Source organism: Euprymna scolopes, chromosome 45 (genome assembly GCF_053919585.1).
Source record: "Euprymna scolopes isolate OS-2025 chromosome 45, ASM5391958v1, whole genome shotgun sequence".
Classification (NCBI taxonomy): domain Eukaryota; kingdom Metazoa; phylum Mollusca; class Cephalopoda; order Sepiida; family Sepiolidae; genus Euprymna; species Euprymna scolopes.
The window spans coordinates 33,396,412-33,416,624 of record NC_136526.1 but is presented as its reverse complement, the minus strand read 5'-3'; the positions used below and the strand labels follow the sequence as shown (position 1 = coordinate 33,416,624).

Sequence of the window (20,213 nt, the reverse complement as noted above, 5' to 3'; positions counted from 1 at the left end):
GAGATTTAAAAAAATTTACTTTAATATAAAGTTAGAATCTTACAAAGGTCTCTTGGTGGAAAGTATAAGATAATCTGTGAATGTCTGACATCCAATAGGAAGCTACATACTCAGAACAAAATTATTAGAAAATTTAACAAAAAGAGAAACCATATTCTTATCAAGCACGTTCAATTATGAGAAAAAGTGGTTTTTATGTAAAAGTCGAAATGAATTACACAACTTAATATTACTGTAATATTTTTTCTTAACAAAACGGAAAGAAATCTGCAGTATATCTTTCTGTATTAGCGAATTTGTTTCTAAAATGTAAAATATTTTTGCGTTATATTAAATATTAGTACAAGATAATCCAATAATAAATTACAATTGGGTGGAAAACCAATATTTTTATTCCATTTTATTACATTTATATGAGAAATTAATAATTCTTTTAGATTAATTGAAGAAAATGTTTTTCTTGAGACAAAAGAAATTTGAAAACAATCCCAGACTAAATACATTCCTGTAAGTAAAATTTAGCTAATGACTAAACAGATGATTGGTGATTGGTTAATAAATTAAAATTTTTCATTATTTTTTTTTTTAAATATTTTTTATTCTTTTTGATCCCACACAAAAGAACTGATGCCGATTGGATAAATGGGACTACAATTTTGGATCAAAAGCTACATTGCTAATATATAGCTTTTGATATTTCCTTCCGAAGGAGGAATCTCATGTTTGTCAAGATATGTTATTTTGTTGTGAAATAATATGATTTATCTCCAGTGTGTTCGCACGTGTTGCAACATGCTTTGCTTGTTTGTAAAAGCACATACTTCACAAGAATATTGTTTCCTTCTATTATGAGTTTGCAAATGTTGCAACATGTTTTTCTGTGTTAAAGATACTTCACAAGAATATGGGTTCTCTTCAATATGTATTCGCATGTTAACATTTTTCATTATTTAAAAAAATATTTTTATTCTTTTTGATTCTACACAAAAGAACTGATGCCAATTAGATAAGGGGGACTACAATTTTGAATCTAAAGCTACATTGGACCCTTGACATTCTTGACTACAACTCTGACGTGGACCAAGAGATCGTCCACTTCCATAGTATTGATCTCAGTGATATTTCCTTTATAGGAGGAATCTCATGTTTGTCAAGATATGTTTTTTTTTTGTAAAATAATATGGTTTCTCTCCAGTGTGTTCGCATGTGTAGCAACATGCTTTACTTGTTTGTAAAGAAGCATATACTTCACAAGAATATTGTTTCCTTCTATTATGAGTTTGTAAATGCTGAAACATATTGTTTTTCTGTGTAAAAGATACTTTACAAGACTATGGTTTCTCTTCAATATGTATTTGCATATGTTGCAACTAGCTTTTTTCTCTGTAAAGCAAGAGCCATATACATCAAAAGTTTGTCTTTTGTTTTATTTCCCTTCAGAGGAAGTTCTCAGAAATCAAGAGGCCCACTACCTTGGGCTAACATTTGAACTCTATAGGAGATACATAGATATTTGAATGTTCCATAAATGCTCTTTATCTTTCAAACACTGAGTTAGTAAAGTAACTCAGAACATAATTTTTCACTCCCCAATTAACCATTTTCATATGTTGTAGAATATCTTTTTTGGTCACATGGTTTCCAGAATAAGAATTAATCATGTCTGACAGACTATCATGCTTTGTGCTATTACGTGAGGCAACATCACAGAGAAAGTGCACCATTTCTCATAGAAGCTAATGTGGGCTAGCCAAAGAAAAGAGATCTTATTTAGTCTACAAGTACTATGTGATTTAAATATTTAGTCAGGAAAACTATTCCCATGTAAGGTTATTCTGATAAACTGCTGTACAAAGAGACCTTAGACACTCGAAAATAGTGTGCAGTGGCATTCAAGTTTTCAGCAGTAGTCATTCAGTATGTCTACGCATGTGTTGCAATAGGTTGTTTTTCCGTATAAAAGAAGAGCCACATACTTCACAAGAATATGGTTTTTCTCCAGTATGTCTTCTCACATGTATCAACAAACTATTTTTTTGTGTATAAGACGAGCCACATACTTCACAAGAATATGGTTTCTTTTCAGTATGTGTCCACATATGTGTCAGCAAACTATTTTTCTGTGTGAAAGAAGCGCTGCATACTTTACAAGAATATGGTTTCTCTCCAGTATGTGTTCTTACATGTGTCAGCAAACTTTTTTTCTCTGTAAAAGAAGAGCCACATACTTCACAAGAATATGGTTTTTCTCCAGTATGTGTTCGCATATGTTGCTTCATATGTATTTTCTGTGCAAAAGAAGAGCCACATACTTCGCAAGAATATGGTTTCTCGCCAGTATGTGTTCGCATATGTTGCAACATATTTTGTTTTTGTGTGAATAAAGAGCCGCATATATCACAAGAATATGGTTTCTCTCCAGTATGTATTCGCATATGTTTAAACATATCATGTTTCTTTGTGAAACAAGAGCTACATACTTCGCAAGAATATGGTTTCTCTCCAGTATGTGTTTTCCTGTGTGTCAACAAATTATTTTTCTGTGTAAAAGAAGAGCCACATACTTCACAAGAATATGGTTTATCTCCAGGAGGTCTGCTCATGTGTTGCATCATTTGTTGTTTCTGTGCAAAATAAGCGTCACAGACTTCACAAGAATATGGTTTCTCTCTTTTTTTATTTTTCTTCCTTTGAAGATTGTAATGCTGGGTATGGGGCAGCCAAACCAGCTACCAACATGCTTTTTATTTATACAAGACAAGAGCTCTTTTTAGTATCCTCGTAGTTTCCTTAAATGTAATTGTCTTGATCTCTTTTGCATTTGGTTTACTAGGAATATTAGTTAGGTAGGACTTCAGGTACTTCTTCATAAGCTATGTGGCACCTATAATAACTGGTATGATTGATATCTAAGATTCCAGTTTCTTTCCATATCATACATGAGACCTTTATATTTGGTCTGTTTCTCTCTTTCAGCTCTGTTAAGAACTCCACCATTAGGAACACTTACTTCAACCAAGGTTGCAACTCTCTCTAACTTATTCCATATAACTTTGTTTCTGTATAAAGGAAAAGTCACATACTTCACAAGAATATGGTTTTTCTCCAGTATGCGTTTGCATATGTTGCAACATATGTTGTTTCTGTGCAAAAGTAAAGCTGCATACTTCACAAGAATATAGTTTCTTCCCAGTATGTATTCGTATATGTCCCAACAAACTTTTATCTATTTAAAAGAAGAGCCACATACTGCTAAATAATATGGTTTCTCTCCTGTATGTTTATACACGTTTTGCAACAGTTTTGCAAATGCATGCGTTCTCATATGTGTTATAGCAGACAGTTTCTGCTGTTTAGTTGTAAATAAAGAGCCACATATTTTGCAAGAATGTTTCATCTCTTGTGTGTGTTCGCATATGAATTTTGCTGATTGTTTTTGGAAATGGATTCTGTTTTAGTACATTCTTTAAAACCAAATATTCGATATCATTTTTAGTACAATTTGATTATCTTTAGTTTATGTGAGTAACCGAATACAGTGGCAAAGGAAATATTTTGTCTAATATACCATAAAATACTATTTCAGGATAATAAAGACAGTAAAATTGTTCACAAATGTATATAATTTACATAAAAATGAAAAATATTTCAAGTTATATTTTAAAATATGTTTTGTATGATAGTTCCATATCTCAAGTCAGTTAAACAATGTAGATCCTTTCAAATCCAGTGATACTTGTTTTTCTAAGTAAATGAAATTCTGAAAAATAGAAAATAATTAAAATAAATCTTAAGCAAAGATATTAATTTTATAAATATTCTGCCAAATTGAAAAGAATTAAAAAATAAAATTATAGAAAAGATATTAATTTATACATATTCTGTGAATCAAGACAAAAATATTTTTAAATGCACTGCCAGATTTTATAAGAAATGAATTCTGTATTTAATTATACTTGTTTCCTTATTTACGATTGGAAGAAAACTTATATGCAATTACTGTTGAGGAAGACTTAAAAACAATTACTGTTGAAGGAAGACTTAAAAACAATTACTGTTGAAGAAGACTTAAAAACAATTACTGTTGAAGGAAGACTTAAAAGCAATGACAATTCAATGAACATTTTAAAGGAATTACAATTGAATTAAGACTGGAAACTAATTAGATTTGAAGGAAAACTTTAACTTTTGTAATTACAATTATCAGAAGATGTAAAATAACCACAGTTAAAGAGGTTTCTATACAAATATTACAAACTATATCAGTTAACATGAATTCATCTTCAATGTCTAAAACAAATTCTAACAAAAGCATTTCCATTACTCTGCTGTCTAATTTCTTCCAACTGCAAAAAAACAACCCTCGGCTCACACAACTCACTCTTTTTGTTACCAAATCTCTAACTCGATGAGTCTCTATAAAAGTCAAGCTTTTATATTATAATCAGCAGCATCTCATTTGCATAAAGCGATCAGTTGAATTAGCATAAAACTGGAAAGGCAGCCATTTTTTACTTTCTTTTTGTCTGCATGGGACTACACAAGAAACAGGTACTTTTCTTAATCCCTTTTAATTACACCTACTATTAATCTTTAATTTCAATAATCAGTCTCGTACTCCACCATCCATGTCAGACATCATCGTTTGCGGTGCGAACGTCACACTGGTTCTTCCTGCAGGACTTTTTCAACCTCCTCAGCTGTATGTCAGCAACATCTCATTTGCATAAAGCGATCAGTTGGATTAGCATAAAATTGTTGATTTGCTTTCTATGTAAAACAATCTGTACTCATGCTATGAAACTAATATGAACTGCATATAATACATACATATAATCAAAGTGTGTTGTGTTATCGATTACTATTTATGCATATAATACATACATATAATTAAAGTGTGTTGTGTTATCGATTACTATTTATGCATATAATACATACATATCATCAAAGTGTGTTGTTATCAATTACTAGAACCTCAACACATGCATATAATGTTCCTATTTACTATGTCTCCCCACGGGACAGAGTTAGACACCAGGGTCGTTTTTTAATGTGGAGAAAAGGAACAAAAATTAAAATTGTCTCAGTCGTGAAGGATTTCTCCTCCACCGAAAGAGAACAAGAAAATGAAGTGCAGCATCTGAAGAACAGATACTACACTTTGATCTTGTCCAAATGTTGATGCACATAATGTTGGTAATGTTTTTTGCATCAGAAAACTAAGAGCAAAGAAATTATTAGGATCAAAAACTGTGCTGATACATCTATGATTTGCCTGTCTTTGAGTAATTGGATAAAAGAGCCACTTTGGATTAATCAGAATATTGCTTATTACAACAGTTAGCATCTAGGTTACATTTAGTCTGTGATTTTTTGTGCAAAAGATGATGTCTATTATGTCATCTCCAGATAAGGAAATCAAGAAGGCAAGCTCAGAATATGTCAACACCATACTATTGTACTTGTCAAATCTGAATGAAATCGTTCTTAATACTTGCAACATTCCCAAGAATTTGGAAATATGCAAATGAATAATATTTTGAAATATGCAAACGAATATTTGAATTTAATCAGACAAATAAAATGTGTATTAAAAAAAACATTGATTGAGATTTTATTACAAAATGACAAATGAAATCTTGAATTCAAAATTATGCTGCATTACCTCATTGTTTCACTTAAAATTTTAATGTTGCATCATTTCCTTACTGATGCACTAAATCAGTCCATCTGGAGTAGTTTAGTTTTGTATTTTATTTTTAATATAGTATTGGATAAAATTAGTTTTGTATTTTATTTTAAATATAGTATTGGAGAAAATTAGTTTTGTATTTTATTTTCAATATAATATTGGAGAAAATTAGTTTTATATTTTATTTTTAATATAGTATTGGAGAAAATTAGTTTTGTATTTTATTTTAAATATAGTATTGGATAAAATTAGTTTTGTATTTTATTTTCAATATAGTACCGGATAAAATTAGGTTTGTATTTTATTTTCAATATAGTATTGGATAAAATTAGTTTAGTTTCGTATTTTATTTTCAATATAGTACCGGATAAAATTAGTTTAGTTTTATATTTTTCTTTCGATATAGTATTGTGTTAAATTACTTTAGTTTTGTATTTTATTTTCAATATAGTATTGATTGAAGTTAGTTTAGTATTTTATTTTCAATACAGTATTGGATAAAATTAGTTTGGCTTTGGATTTTACTTTCAATATAGTATTGGACACAATTAGTTTAGCTTTGTATTTTTCTTTCAATATTGTATGGAATAAAATTAGGTTAGTTTTTTTATGGTTTATTGATTAGCTTACCTTATTTTCCACAAAAATCAAATGAAATATAAAATTTGCATTCATTGGACTACTGTTCTCATCTTGAGTGTAACCTCCGACCTTCTTCCGGTGTTTCAATTCGAACTCAGGAATGTTTCTGTTGAACTCTGGAATTTGGACGGAATTTTGAGCAAAACCATTTATTTATTTCATGGGGGCAGCGTGCTCTTGTTCCATCAGCCATAACTCGATAGAGGTCCGAGGTAAATGCAATTGTATTTTTCGGTCACCCACACTGAGGCTTGAACTTTCAACCTTCATGAAAACATCACTTTTTACAATTGATTTTTCCCAGTACTCTAACCATTGCGCCATGGGTCCTTGTGGACAATTCTAGTATGAATTTTAGGAGCCTTAAACCTACTTTTATTTCTAGTTGTAAATATCACGATTTATTACTAATTATTATTATATATTAATGTATATCTCTCTATATATTAATGTTTTTACTTATTACTTTTATATATTATCTATTACTGATTCCCATATCGTATTTGATTCTATACTAGGTCAACTTAGTAGTTGGTTATTCCCCAGCATATGTGCTGCTTCTTTCAGTCATCTTACTCTCCACTGTTTCTCTTTGACTATAATTTTTACTTCGCCCCATAATGGTGGATGGTTTCCTTTTTCTTTCAAGATATGGTCAGCTATTCAGTCTCTCTGCATACTACTGCTTTTCGATGTTCTTCTAATCTTAATTTCAACAGATGACAAAAAATACATTTGTGAATTACTTAGGACCTCTATCCAGTCATGGTTGATGGAACAAGAGCGCGCTACTCCAGTAAAGTAAATAAAGGGTTTCGTTCGAAATTCATCCAAATTCCCGAGTTCGACAAGATACACCTGAAGAAGGTTGGAGGTTACATCAACCGAAATCTTGTGAAAATAACACTCAAGAGTAGAACAGTAGTCTCATGAATCCAATCCTCATCTTAAAAATTCAGAAACATCAAAATATAAAATTAATGCAAGTCCAAATTTCCAGATTATTAACTCTTTGTTATTATTGTTGAAACTATCCTAAAATGATGCTTTTTTAGGTCATAATGTAAATAACAATTATTATAGAATTTAGGTTGAGGAATCAGTTTCGCATATAAGTTTAATGTAAAATGATCACTCATTTCCGGGTCATATAGTGTTTGAATGAGATCTAATCATTCTAACTAAAAATGTAGGTGTCTTTATTTAGATAGGGGGGCACATGAATTAAAGCTTAATAGGAGGATTAAGAAAAGCAATTTGTAGGGAATGTTGCCACTTGGATTTAGGGTTCCAGGTAGGGTTAATTGAATCTTCAAACACCTTCTTCCAAAAATCATAATTTACTTCTCTTAACAAAAAAAATGGCTATATACTCTTAAAACTTTATTCAGATAAATTATTGGCTTGAAATAGCTGGTAAGTTTATACTAATGTCATACGCAAAACTAATTCCCCACTGAAAATTCTGAAATAATATTTTTCTATTCAAACACGTAAACACCGAAATAAAAAATAAACTCTTTTGTCTAAGCAGGATTTAGCTGAATGTGATCACCCACAAATTTATCAACAATTATTTAAATATAACATTTTCACATATGCTTTAAAGTCTTCTGGTATGCTTTAAAAATAATATATAAACTGTAGAATGTATTATTAGTGTTCATTAGAACATGATTATTCATCTAAACTATTTGGGAGTCAACATATTCAATATAGCAGAGATTTAACATTTTCAATATAGTCATTTTTACTTTAAGAATCCTTTGGTATTATTTTACTTTAAGGCTCGTCTTACATTCATATAGAAAAATATTTTTTTTATTTTTGTGGATTTTGGTTTTAAAAGAATATGATAACCGTTTCCGTCACATATTTTCCGTTTGCATGGTATTAACCCCTGAACGCTAGGACTATTTTCTGCCATTTCACAGCATTTCATTTACGCTATGCGCAAGCAAAGGCCGTGAAATGTGCTCTCACATAGCGTAGTAATCTTTGGTGAACAATTTAAAATTATATTAAAAGAAAATAGTTTTCCAGATATTTAGTCATATAATTCTATATGTTATCATATGTGACCATTTCTATATGTGCATGCTTACGTGTACAGAAATGGTCATCTATGATAACATATAGAATTACATGGAAACCTACATTTTTTCAGCAAAAAATGCGGTTGCATGTGTAACACTGTAAAACATCTGAGGTAAATGATTGGAAAGTGTAGAACGAAAAATCAAACCTGTCTTGTGGGTTTTAGAATTACTGATACTAATTGGTAAAATAAATAAGAGAGTTAAACAGATAAAAAGAGAAAAAGTCAAAGTTTTGTAAACAGAAAATCATCACTAGAAATAGATCGGAGAAAACAATAGAAAAGTTGAACGGGTCGACATTTGATAGGTATGAATATGATATTGAATGTTGGGCGAGCGACCCGATAATTGACCGGTTGAAACACTTAATACATAGGAATGGAAGATTAATATCTAAATCAATGTATCTCAGCCGCCTCAGGTCAAAGGTTATGTTATGGCGGGCTGACCAAAGATATATAAAAAACAGGTTTTGCGAGCAAGGAAGTCAAGGGAGAGTCAGCCAGAGAGAGAGAGATAGACATGCCAATAAAGTAGGCAACCCCACAGCTGCCATGCCGCATCTACCCACTCCCCCCCGGCATCTACCACCACCACCACCACTACAATCACAAACACGGACCTTTACAGTGTTCGCACTCGAATGACTTTGATATAACAAGGAATTAGTGTTTTATTGTATCTTTTTTGTAATACACTTAGAGTTATTATTTATAACAAGTCGTCTGTTTTGTTTTTTTTACGTTGTTTCCTCTCCCTCATTCTGTGACGTCATACCTGAGGCCCGTGACCTAAGATAGACTCTGTGGTGAAAACGTCATAACTGGTGTCATGACCAGGATCGACCTTGTGGGAAAAAAATCCATGGACACAACCAAAAAATCCATCAAAGAAAAAAATTCCAAAACAGATCAAAAATTAAGGTCCACGGTTTTAAAGAGTGAATGAACTGTTCTAGCCTAAATATACATCTCAGGCAGAAAAAATAATAATCACGTTCAACTCAAAGAACAAATTACTTTAACGTTCCAAGAAAAAAAAACCTAAATGTTACCGGGGTAGACTCTTGCGGTGATTACCAAAAAAATCCCGGTCTCCAGGAAACAAACAACAAAACTTTGATAATTACTTCTGTGTTGTTGTGGCAAGGTAACCATGGACTTTAGTTTTGATATAACGGTTCCTGGCCCAACATTCAAGGAATCACCAAGGACATTGCACCAGTTGTAACAAGAGGACCGGAAGGTAAGAGCACCCCCCCCCCATTTTATTGGCTTCCTTACATTGTTTGAATTCTCACTCGTGTTTGCTCGTTTTATTCCCGTTTATGTCGAGAAACTACGAGTCCCTTTTTTTTTTGTTTTTTTAATGTGTGTCTAACATGGATGATTTATATATAAAAAAAAAGAAATTATGTCCCAAAGAAGTGAGGAATCGATGACTACTGAGGTGGAAGAATTAGGTGAGAAGTACTCACCGAGCACTCAACAACGGGAAGTATTAGGGACAGTGAGGATCCTTAGTTATGGGAGTAACACCTTGGAATTGCAGGAATGGCTTGGAGCCATTGATAAGAAAAGGATCATTTATGGGCTGAGAGATACAGAAACGGTACTCTTAGCATATGATGGAGCAATGGGGACTGTGTCAAAATTCATCGGGAAAATATACGAGGGGGACCCGGGGATAAGTTGGACATGGCTGAAATTGGCATTAAAAAGGCAATATGCTATGGAGCGTGCTGCCATAGAGGCGATGAGAAGCCTCATAAAGAAAAGATCAAACAGAAGGAGGGGGAATCGACACCAGAGTTGGGTGACCATTTGATGAAATTAACCATGATCGCTTATCCTGACGAGATAATTAGACAGGGGGCGATGATTCAGACGCAATTAGTAGACCTGTTCATCGATGCCCTTGGGGATGGGGACGTCAGAAGGGATGTACTTCGGGGTTCCCCAGATAATCCTACTCATGTGGTAGGGATGGCAGTAGGAGCAGTTAGGTATTGGGAGAGGGGAAGAGCGAAGGACCCCCAAGATCAGGCTAGGTCCAAGAATAGACTATCAGAAGGGAGGAAAAAGCCATGGAAAGCACCAAGACACTATTACAGACGCTCCTGAAAACAGAAGAAGAGGCAGACCCCAGCCGGAAGGAATGGAGGGTTAGAAAGGGGTGGTCCAAGCCAACCAATGGTAGACGCGGGCTGGTATGCTGGACATGAAGGCCTCAGAGCAGTGGAGTGTCCCACTAAATGGGGTGATGATCGCAGGGAACCGCCCTGTACAAAGTTTGGTGAATGGGACCATGGTCCTCGATGGTGTCTGGATAAATGGAAGATCACTAAAGTATCCCAGATACAGCCTGCCCAAAAGCCGTTGGGAAATGCTACCGGACCACCCTTGCAAAATAACAGGTGTTGGCACTGTCAACAGATAGAGCACCCAAAGAGGGATTGCATCGTCAAGAGGCGAGGTGTGCCTCGAATCAGAAGGGCCATGTACAATGCAACCCGCATGGAGAGAGGTTGGAATAAGGGGAATGATGGTGGTTATTCCCTTAGTAGGCAGCAACTCCCAGCTTGGTACAAACAGGATGGACATGAGGAGGCTTATGAGGAGCTACTCTTGCCGGCATTTATAACCGATAGAATAGCCCATGTTTGTACGGTGCTATCAGAAGCCGACTTGACCTGCGAAGTCGAAGTGAACGGAAGACCAATGAGGGCCCTGTTGAACACAGGAGCATTAGTCTCGTTGATCAGATCCGATTTGGTCCAAGGTCTGAGGGGTAAGACTTGGATGAGAATGCCAGACCTGGGAATATACATGGTGGACGGAACCAGGATGAGATTGACAGGGATGATCGATCTATCAATACAGATTGGGGACTTGACGAGCAAGCACCGCTTGTATGTCACACTGAGGCTCATTTGTGGTCTGATACTCAGAGAAGATTGGTTGACCTTGCAACACTGATTGTTGGCAACGTCGAGGTACCCTTGGGTGAGGGAAGAAATTAGACATTGGCAGTAGTGAGCCAGGAGCACATTAAAATACCACCAGGGGTGGTAGTTTCAATGGAGGGAGCGGTAGGTGCAGGTCTCACGACTCAGGCGGAAATATATGAAATAGCTCCAGTGGACAGGTCTGACGGCAGTGAAGATGGAATAGCCCTATGCGAGGCAGTAGTAAAGGGAGCACGAACAGTACCCCTGCTTATAGCGAACAGCTCGGCTAAAACAGTAAGCATACCAAAGGGAACTGCACTAGATGAGTCCAGCGCATTAGACAAGTCCAAAAGATTAAGTTGGATGAAGGATGAGGACATCATAGTCCCTACAGAACATGAGGTTAGGATCACACAACTATTGAAGACTAATCAAGAGATTATTGCTAACAGCGATAACAAGTTGGGACGAACCCAGATGGTTGAGATGATAACTGACATGGGAGATCATTCTCCGATTAAATTGAGACCCTACTGAACACCCATTCACAAGAGATGTCTAGCGAAAGAAGCCGTCGGAGACATGATGAAAGGGGGGATAATTGAGCGGTCTTGTTCCCTATGGAGTTTTCCCATTGTAGTGGTCGAGAAAAAAGATGGCGGACATCGATTGTGCGTGGATTTCCACAAATTGAATGCCATCACAAAACCCTGCCTCTGATTGATGACATTTTGCCCCTTCTTGGAAAGGTGACTTGCTTTTCGACCTTGGATTTAAGGTCTGGGTATTGGCAGGTCGCCCTGCATAAGGAAGACCAAGAGAAGACGACTCTTGCCTGTCACTTAGGCTTGTTCAATTTTAGGGTGATGCCTTTTGGGTTAGCGAACGTGCCGAGTATTTTTACACAGTTGATGGCCATAGTACTGGGTGGCCTGGAGGGTTTGGCCATAGCTTATCTGGATGACATAATGGTGTTCTCGAGAACTGTGGATGAGCACATTGTACACCTGCAGACAGTGTTTAATCGTCTGCATGAGCATAAATTGAAACTCAAGCTATCCAAATGTCAATTCCTGAGGGACAAAACTAAGTATCTGGGTTCTGTCATAAACAAAACTGGGATTTAGCCGGATATGGACAAGGTGGAGGTCATAAGGGTTATGCCGGAACCTACCACCATAAGACAGGTGAAGGGTTTTATAGGGGCAATCAGATATTACAGACGGTTCGTCCCTGCTTTTTCTAGGCTGGCCAGTCCTTTGATAGCGCTCACAAAAAAGTATGCTCCTTTTAAATGGACAGATGAATGTCAGAGGGCCTTTGATGCGATGAAGGAGCAGTTGACGGCTGTACCCTTCTGTCCTACCCTGATCTGAGCAAGCCCATGATCCTTTACACGGATGCCAGCGAGACGTGCATACGAGCAGTTTTGACCCAGCCATGTCCTAAAAGTGAGGGGCCAGTCCCAGGAATACCCAAAGAAGTACCACTGTATTTCTTGTCCCACAGATTCTCGGGGACCCAGCAAAGATGGCCTACAATCGAAAAGGAGGCTTATGCCATTATGTATAAGGAATGTAAAAATACCAGCGGTGGTTGACGTTATGTTTTGAGAAAAATAGAAATGAAACCGAAAGAAAAAGTCATAGATCGTACGAAAAAGAGGACAGTTTTTGAATCCTACCCATGTCGGGAAGGACAAACATATGTGTGCGTATGGGAAGGTTGGGTTGTTTGATGTCTATATATACACTTTTAAAAATGCGTTAAAATAAATATGTCGATTTTTCGTACGATCTATGACTTTTTCTTTTCTTGCATTTTTACTTCAATTATCCTGAAGATGTCCTCTGAAATAAGGACGAAACGTTGATTATTTTAATAATTTCATTCAGTTTTTCTATTTTTCTTATGCCATTATGTATGCAGTTCAAAAGTTGGATTATTAACTGCATTGGGTGGTATTCACCATTAAGACAGATCATAGGCCGCCCCAGTATTTACAAGAAGATACAACAGTGGGCGTTGAATTTGAGCGGCTACCACTGTAAGGTAGAATATTTGGCAGAGACAACACTTGTGCAGATTTGTTGTCCCACATCCCCAAACGATTGAAGGCTCAATCAATTAAATTGGAGCCAGGAGTGGATGATTAATTCCCAGAGGGTAGTTAAGTACCCAATTAGAGAGGATGTCTCAACCAGACCCAGGGGCCATGAGGGACCCCCATTGGTAGATATTATTAAAGAAGGCCAGGGAGATGAAACAATTGCTGCCATTAGAGTGAGGGTGGGGTCGGGAACCACCTCCAAGTATCTAATACAGGAAGGCATCCTGTACTATTTATCAGGAAGGGACGAGGAACTACGAATGCGGTTAGTGGTCTCCAAGGACTTAAGAAAGGAAATACTGACACCACGAACAATTGCGGCACGAACAATTGCGGCACGAACAATTGCGCCACATGGGGATAGACAAAACCTATGAGCTGGTGGGGCATAATTATTCCTGGCCCGGGTTGTACTGTGAGATTATAAGCTATGTAATTTGTGTGATTTGCCAGGCGTAGAATAGAAGACAGAAGGCTACATTGCTGGTGCAGACAAATATCCCCAACTACCCTTTTGAAAAAATAAGCCTGGATGTGTTGGGACTGTATGGAGAGACCCCACAGGGAAATAAGTAATTTTGTAGATTGGTTGACGAACTGGCCAGAATAATTCGCAGTCCTGGACAAAAAAAGCGCAAACAGTGTCAAATTTGTTGCTCACTGAGGTGTTCCCTCGATTTGGGGCCCCAGTACAATTGGTCACAATGGGCCTGAAAACATAGAGTGATGAGGGAGACGGTAGACGGAATACACATAAAACATGTAACAACCTCTCCCTACTATCCTCAGAGCAACACCAAGGTGGAAAGATTTCATTAGCCGATGTGCTGGGTAAGTTACCCAGTGGAGACAAGGAAAACTGGGACCTCAATCTGAACCAGACCTTGGCGGCAGTGAGATTTTCGGAAAATAAGACCTCGAAATTTCCCCCCCTATTACATGTTATACGGGCAGGACATAGTACTGCCAATAAACAATTTGCTAAAGCCTAGGGGGAAATATATGGGAGAAGACCATCATAAAATAATTCTTCAAAAACAACATCAAGTATTTGTACAGGCTAGGGGGAGGGCTGGGAGGCCCAAAAACGAAGGAACGAGTGAACCAATAGAGGACAGAAGGAGGTAAAGTTGTGTGTGGGAGACCCGGTCTTTTATAAGATGCACTTGCAAGAAGGGAAGTTGGACCCATAGTGAGAGCCATACTTCTGAATAGTAGAACAGACAGGACCAGTATCATTTGTAATCTGGGACCAGGTGTCCGGGAGGGCTAAAATAGCACATGCAAACGACCTCAAATTGGCAGAGGTAGATGACTGGGAGCCAACAAAACCAGACCCTCCAAGAAGGAGAATGCAAAAAGTGACTCTTGTGGAATCAGAGGACCTGGGAACGAGTAGTGAGACTGAGGATGACGAAGGTGGGGTATGGAGTTACGCAAAGTTACCTGGCCGAGCTTGAGAGTCTTCAGAGAGGACAGGATCCTCAGCTAAGAAAAAATTGGGTCTCAAACCAGACATGCGAAAAGAGGGCGAAATTGGTGAAGATGATGAGGAAGACAAATTACCTCTAGCGGATCACCGGGCTAAATGGGATGAGGAAGATGAATTACCTCTAGTGGATCACTGGGCTAAATGGGATGAGGAAGATGAATTACCTCTAGCGGATCACTGGGCTAAATGGGATGAGGAAGATGAATTACCTCTAGCGGATCTCCAGGCTGAATGGGAAATGGAGGGCAGAGGAAGAATCGAGGGAATAAAGAGTTAGTAAAGAAAAAGGGGGTAACTGGTTGGTGGGGGGGTGTAGCATCGAGGATAAATGCTTGGCTCTGGATGATTATGCCATCACGCAATAGAGGGAATGCCCTCAGTCGCACAAGTGTGACTGGCTGGAGCGGGATTACCCCGATGTGAAAGGAGCCCAAGCAACCATAGGTTATCCTGATAAGCATAGAAGGGAGGAGGGTTTTTTCGGGCTGACACCTGTGGTAGGAACTGCCTTCGGCATCATCTCTCGGACCTAGGAAGTAGTGAGGGAGATTGAGACTTAGAAATAAAACCCGAGGTAAAACAATCTTTGTCTGCATCTCTTACAGGGATGGATCGGAAATCTTTAGAGATGATTGTCGTACTACTGATGGAAGCAGATGCATGGAAACACAGCCAGAATACTATATTCAAGAAGACCAGCAAAGTGACCATAACCCGATCAAGATGGAGGATTACGTTGGTGATTGATTTAAAATGGTATGGATTGTTACTGGATGATTTTAAGAATGGAGTACTGGAATTGCGCAACATTAAAGGGCAGTTATCTAGACAACATGAGACCAATGGAAAATACCAGAAGTTGTTGGATTCATTCGATCAAGAAATTTCGATGATAGGTTCCCAATCAAGGGAAATGAGTCGATATCTAGGAAGAATCAACCTATTAAAAGCCTGGGGAAAGACGATGGTGATTCGCATCGTTGGCAAGGCACTAATGTACTATTCAGGACTGTGACTATGGAGGACATGAAGTTAATCAAACGGAAACTTACAGAGGTCGAAACGGGACAAAGACTTAGTCTAGGTAGGGAAAGCGTCTCCATACGAAATGTAACCCGGTTGGAATTGGCCAAAAACTGGGCCAGCATAAATGGGTTGATACGTAATATGAACTCGCTGTGGGAAGAGGTGAAGAATGTGACAATGGAGCTAGCAAATGACTTGCAAGTGCTGGGGGGTTTTGTACAAACAAGGTGCACCAAACGGGGCAAACCTTGCTAACATTGTTAGAGCACATAAGCACTCAGTTGGACATACATTTGTCCCCTAGTATTTTGGCCCTGAATCATCTCAGGGAAGTATTACTAAGAATACAAAGTTACCCCATCATCTGAGGCTGCCGGTTGATCCCTCTGAGGAGCTGTGAAAGTATTACAGCTCATTGGGGTCTGTCACGTTGCTGGAAGGTAGCAAATTACTGGTAGTTACATCCTTACCGTTGTTAGATTGGAATGGAGTATTTGAAATTTATCAGGTGTTGAATTTGCCTATACCCTACCTCCGAGTACAGGAGAGGATGGAGGCAGTTGCTAAGTACAGAATTGAGACTGAATATCTGGCCTTGAACCTAGTGAGAAAAAGTTTATGCTTCTCACACGAGAGGAAGCCATAAAGTGTAAGGGCATGCCTTAGAGGCATGTACATCCACAAGATTTATGTAAAAGGAAATCACGATTTGTGTGACCTCATGTTGTTTAAGGGAGAAGATGAGAACATTTGGAAGCACTGCCAAGTAGAGGTACTGACAAGCGTAGTGTTGCCTCAAGCAATCAGTATAGCCGATGGAGTCTGGGTGTTAGCCACAAGGAAGGAGCTGGGTTAACACATGTATGTGGAGGACAGCCTTCCAAAACTATAAGAATAGCACCCCCCTTAACGACTATAGAGTTACCCATGTGTTATTCGGCGTTTGGGGTATCTACCTCCCTCCCCCCATATTATCAGATGGAAGAAAAATTTGAGGAAAGAGGGACGTTTAAGAGGCTGATACAGAAGAATGGGAGTGTTTGGACAAAGTTATGGGAACCCATAGTTAAAAGATTTCCAGAAAGGAAACTAGAGAAAATACCAGAGTTGTTGAGATGATCAACATAGATCGATTAAGGGATAGGCTAGATGCAATGGAGGTTGTGTAACCAGGAAATGGTACCATGAGACATGTTGTCACTTGGTCGGCAACGCTTGGCATTCTCGCCCTCATATTATTGATTATCTCGGTAGGATGTGTGCTGAAGAAGTATGGGAAATTACCAGCTAGGAAGGGGAAACTGGTAGCAAGGGTCGAGAGTGAGACAAGGAGGCCAAGGGATGTTCTCTTTCCCGATAGGTCCGACAAGACTGTCACTGAGCAGGCCACTGTACCTCTGGAAGAGGAGGCGTTCCCAGAGGTGGAAATAAGTATTAGTAAGGAGAAACCAAACACAATCCCGAAAGGAAAAGTGTTAAGTAAAGACAGGAATGGAAGGAATGATTAGGACTCCAAAAAGAAAAAAAAAATGGAAAAAAGGAAAAAGAGACTTTATTTTTGAGAGTTCTATTAAGTAAGGAGTGATTAGAGCTCCAACATTATGAAAGGAATTGAAGAAAAAAACATTTATTAATTTTTTTTATTATGCTTTTTGTTTTTGACCATGAAGAAATTGAACTTTTTGCATGAATTGACTCGGACAGGACTGTTCATTTCAGTTTTACCCTCTCCATCTCAAGGACAAGGGCAGGAGCGGTGTCATTTACAAGTAAAGGACAAAATTGGGGGGGGGGTGATGTAACACTGTAAAGCATCTGAGGTAAATGATTGGAAAGTGTGGAACGAGAAATCGAACCTGGCTCGTGGGTTTTAGAATTACTGATACTAATTGGTAAAATAAATAAGAGAGTTAAACAGAAAAAAAGAGAAAAAGTCAAAGTTTTGTAAACACAAAATCATCGCTAAAAATAATTTGGAAAAAACAATAGAAAAGTTGAATGGATCGACATTTGATAGGTATGAATATGATATTGAATGTCAGGCGAGCGACCGGATATTTGACTGATTGAAACACTTGATACGTATGAATGGCAGATTAATATCTAACTCAATGCATATCAGCCACCTCAGGTCAAAGGTTTTGTTGCGATGGGCTGGCCAATGATATATAAAACAGGGTTTTGCGAGGAAGGAAATCAAGAGAGAGTCAGCCAGAGAGAGAGAGATAGATGCGCCAATCGAGTAGGGCACTCCACAGCTGCCGCGACGCATCTACCCCCCGCATCTACCACGACCACCACCACAATCACAAACACAGACCTTTACAGTGTTCGCACTCAAACGACTTTGATGTAACAAGGAATTAGTGTTTTATTGTATCTTTTTTTGTAATACCAAGTCGTCTGTTTTTTTTTTTCCTTTGTTCCCTCTCCCTCGTCCTGTGACGTAATACCTGAGGCCCGTGACCTAAGATAGACGCTGCGGTGAAAACGTCATACATATATAGAAATGGTGCCACTGATAACAAGGAATTATATTGCTTTATATCCAGAAAACTACATTTTTTTAGCAAAAATATGCGCGCTTATGCGTACAGAAATAGTCACCACTGATAACATGAGGAATTACACGTACCTGTATACAGATTTTTCTTTATTTTTCAATTTCCTTGTGTCTTTATTGGAAGATGAAAGCAAAAAAAAAACAAACAAAAAATCTTTTAATCAATAAACAAACAAATTCCCCCCTCACTAGGTGGCCAGAAAGTGGGTGCTCATTTTAAGTTAAATTTACATGGAAAAGTGATCACCCACTTTTTGAAAAAGTAATTTCTTCATATCATGAAAACCATTTCTCTGCGACTAAACAGTTAGCAAATTTGTTTTTAGCATGCCGAAATCTACAAAAAAATATATTTTTCGATACAAACGTGAAACGGGCCTTAAAATAAAATTTTAACCTTCCTTTGGCCTTTTCTTTTGGCATTTTTCCTAAGATTTGGTCTTTTTTCATAAAAAAAAAAAGAAAGAAAGGGCTTCAAACATTTACTTGAAAGAATATGAAAGAAATCGATGATTAATTGGATCTGATATTCACTTATTTAAAAATAAATAAAATTTCCATACAGGGGAAAAAGTGTCGCTATAATTTACCGAATTCGCCTAAAATTTTCGCAAAGATTAAATTCATTTTTAATAATATTTTTAAAGATTAACGTTATTTAATCCCAATTACCGACATTTCCCTTCCAAAAGTTGCTTTCCATTTCAATGTGATATTTTTTGAAAATTAATAAAAACATATTTACAAAAAGTTGAAACAATTCACGTAATATTTTACTTACATTTATCAAATGTTCTTTCGCTTGACTTGTTTCATGGAAAACATTCGTTGATGTTTTAAGGGTTGCGTATGTTTTTTTTTTCTTTCTTATTTTAAAGGGCAATATCAAGTAAATTGAATCTCGTCAAGGTCGAATAACGCATTACTTCATGTCAAAACTGAGGTTTTCTACTGGGGTTCTCTTCTCCTCTCCCTAACAAGTTTGTTATTAAACACAATTGTTACATTTTATTTTTATTTATTCTGTTGATTATTATTGATATTGTTATTGTTGTTAAATTTAAATCTATAAGTCTAGCCTTGTTACCTCATGAGTTTAGATGCTGAGTAGGACAAAGGGCTTGTCAGATTGAAGTCGGCGCATGCGTCATCAACCCAAACGAGCATGTCGTCAACTTTACTGTGCCCCCCCTCTGTCTCTCTCTTTTTCTCTCTTCGTCTCTCCTCATTCTTTCCTTCCCTCATTTATAAGTTTTTCTTATTGTTGTTGCTATTGTTGTTAACAACAAACGACGTAGATAGATAGATAGATAGATAGAAAGAAAGTAAACTGATTCCCGAATCGGATCACAGCTGATACGTACATTTATATTTTATAAGTATAAATATTTTTTAATCCATTTTAAAATGAATGTATAATTAATTTTATTATTTGGCAAAAGTAGATGTCGAAATACCCTGGCCCAGTGGCCCACCACCGCTAAAAAACTTTTAAAAATCGAATCAGAAACTAGAAAATTAAATGAAACAAACTTTATGTTTCATTAAAATTATTAATTTGTTGTTGGCCCTTCGAAGTTCCTTTAATTCGAAGAATGTTTAATTTAAATTATTTATTTGTTCGAGAAAAAAAAATTAC

At 37.0% G+C, this 20,213-nt stretch overlaps 1 long non-coding RNA gene across 1 annotated transcript; it reads right to left on the bottom strand.

The window, feature by feature from the left end:
* Positions 1–363: 363 nt before the first annotated feature.
* On the bottom strand, positions 364–19,760 carry LOC145269392 (uncharacterized). The gene is made up of 3 exons (XR_013865025.1): positions 19,356–19,760; positions 18,647–18,686; positions 364–3,760 (listed from the first exon to the last, which is right to left on the bottom strand). It is a non-coding gene; the product is annotated as an uncharacterized LOC145269392 (long non-coding RNA).
* Between the last annotated feature and the right edge of the window lie 453 nt (positions 19,761–20,213).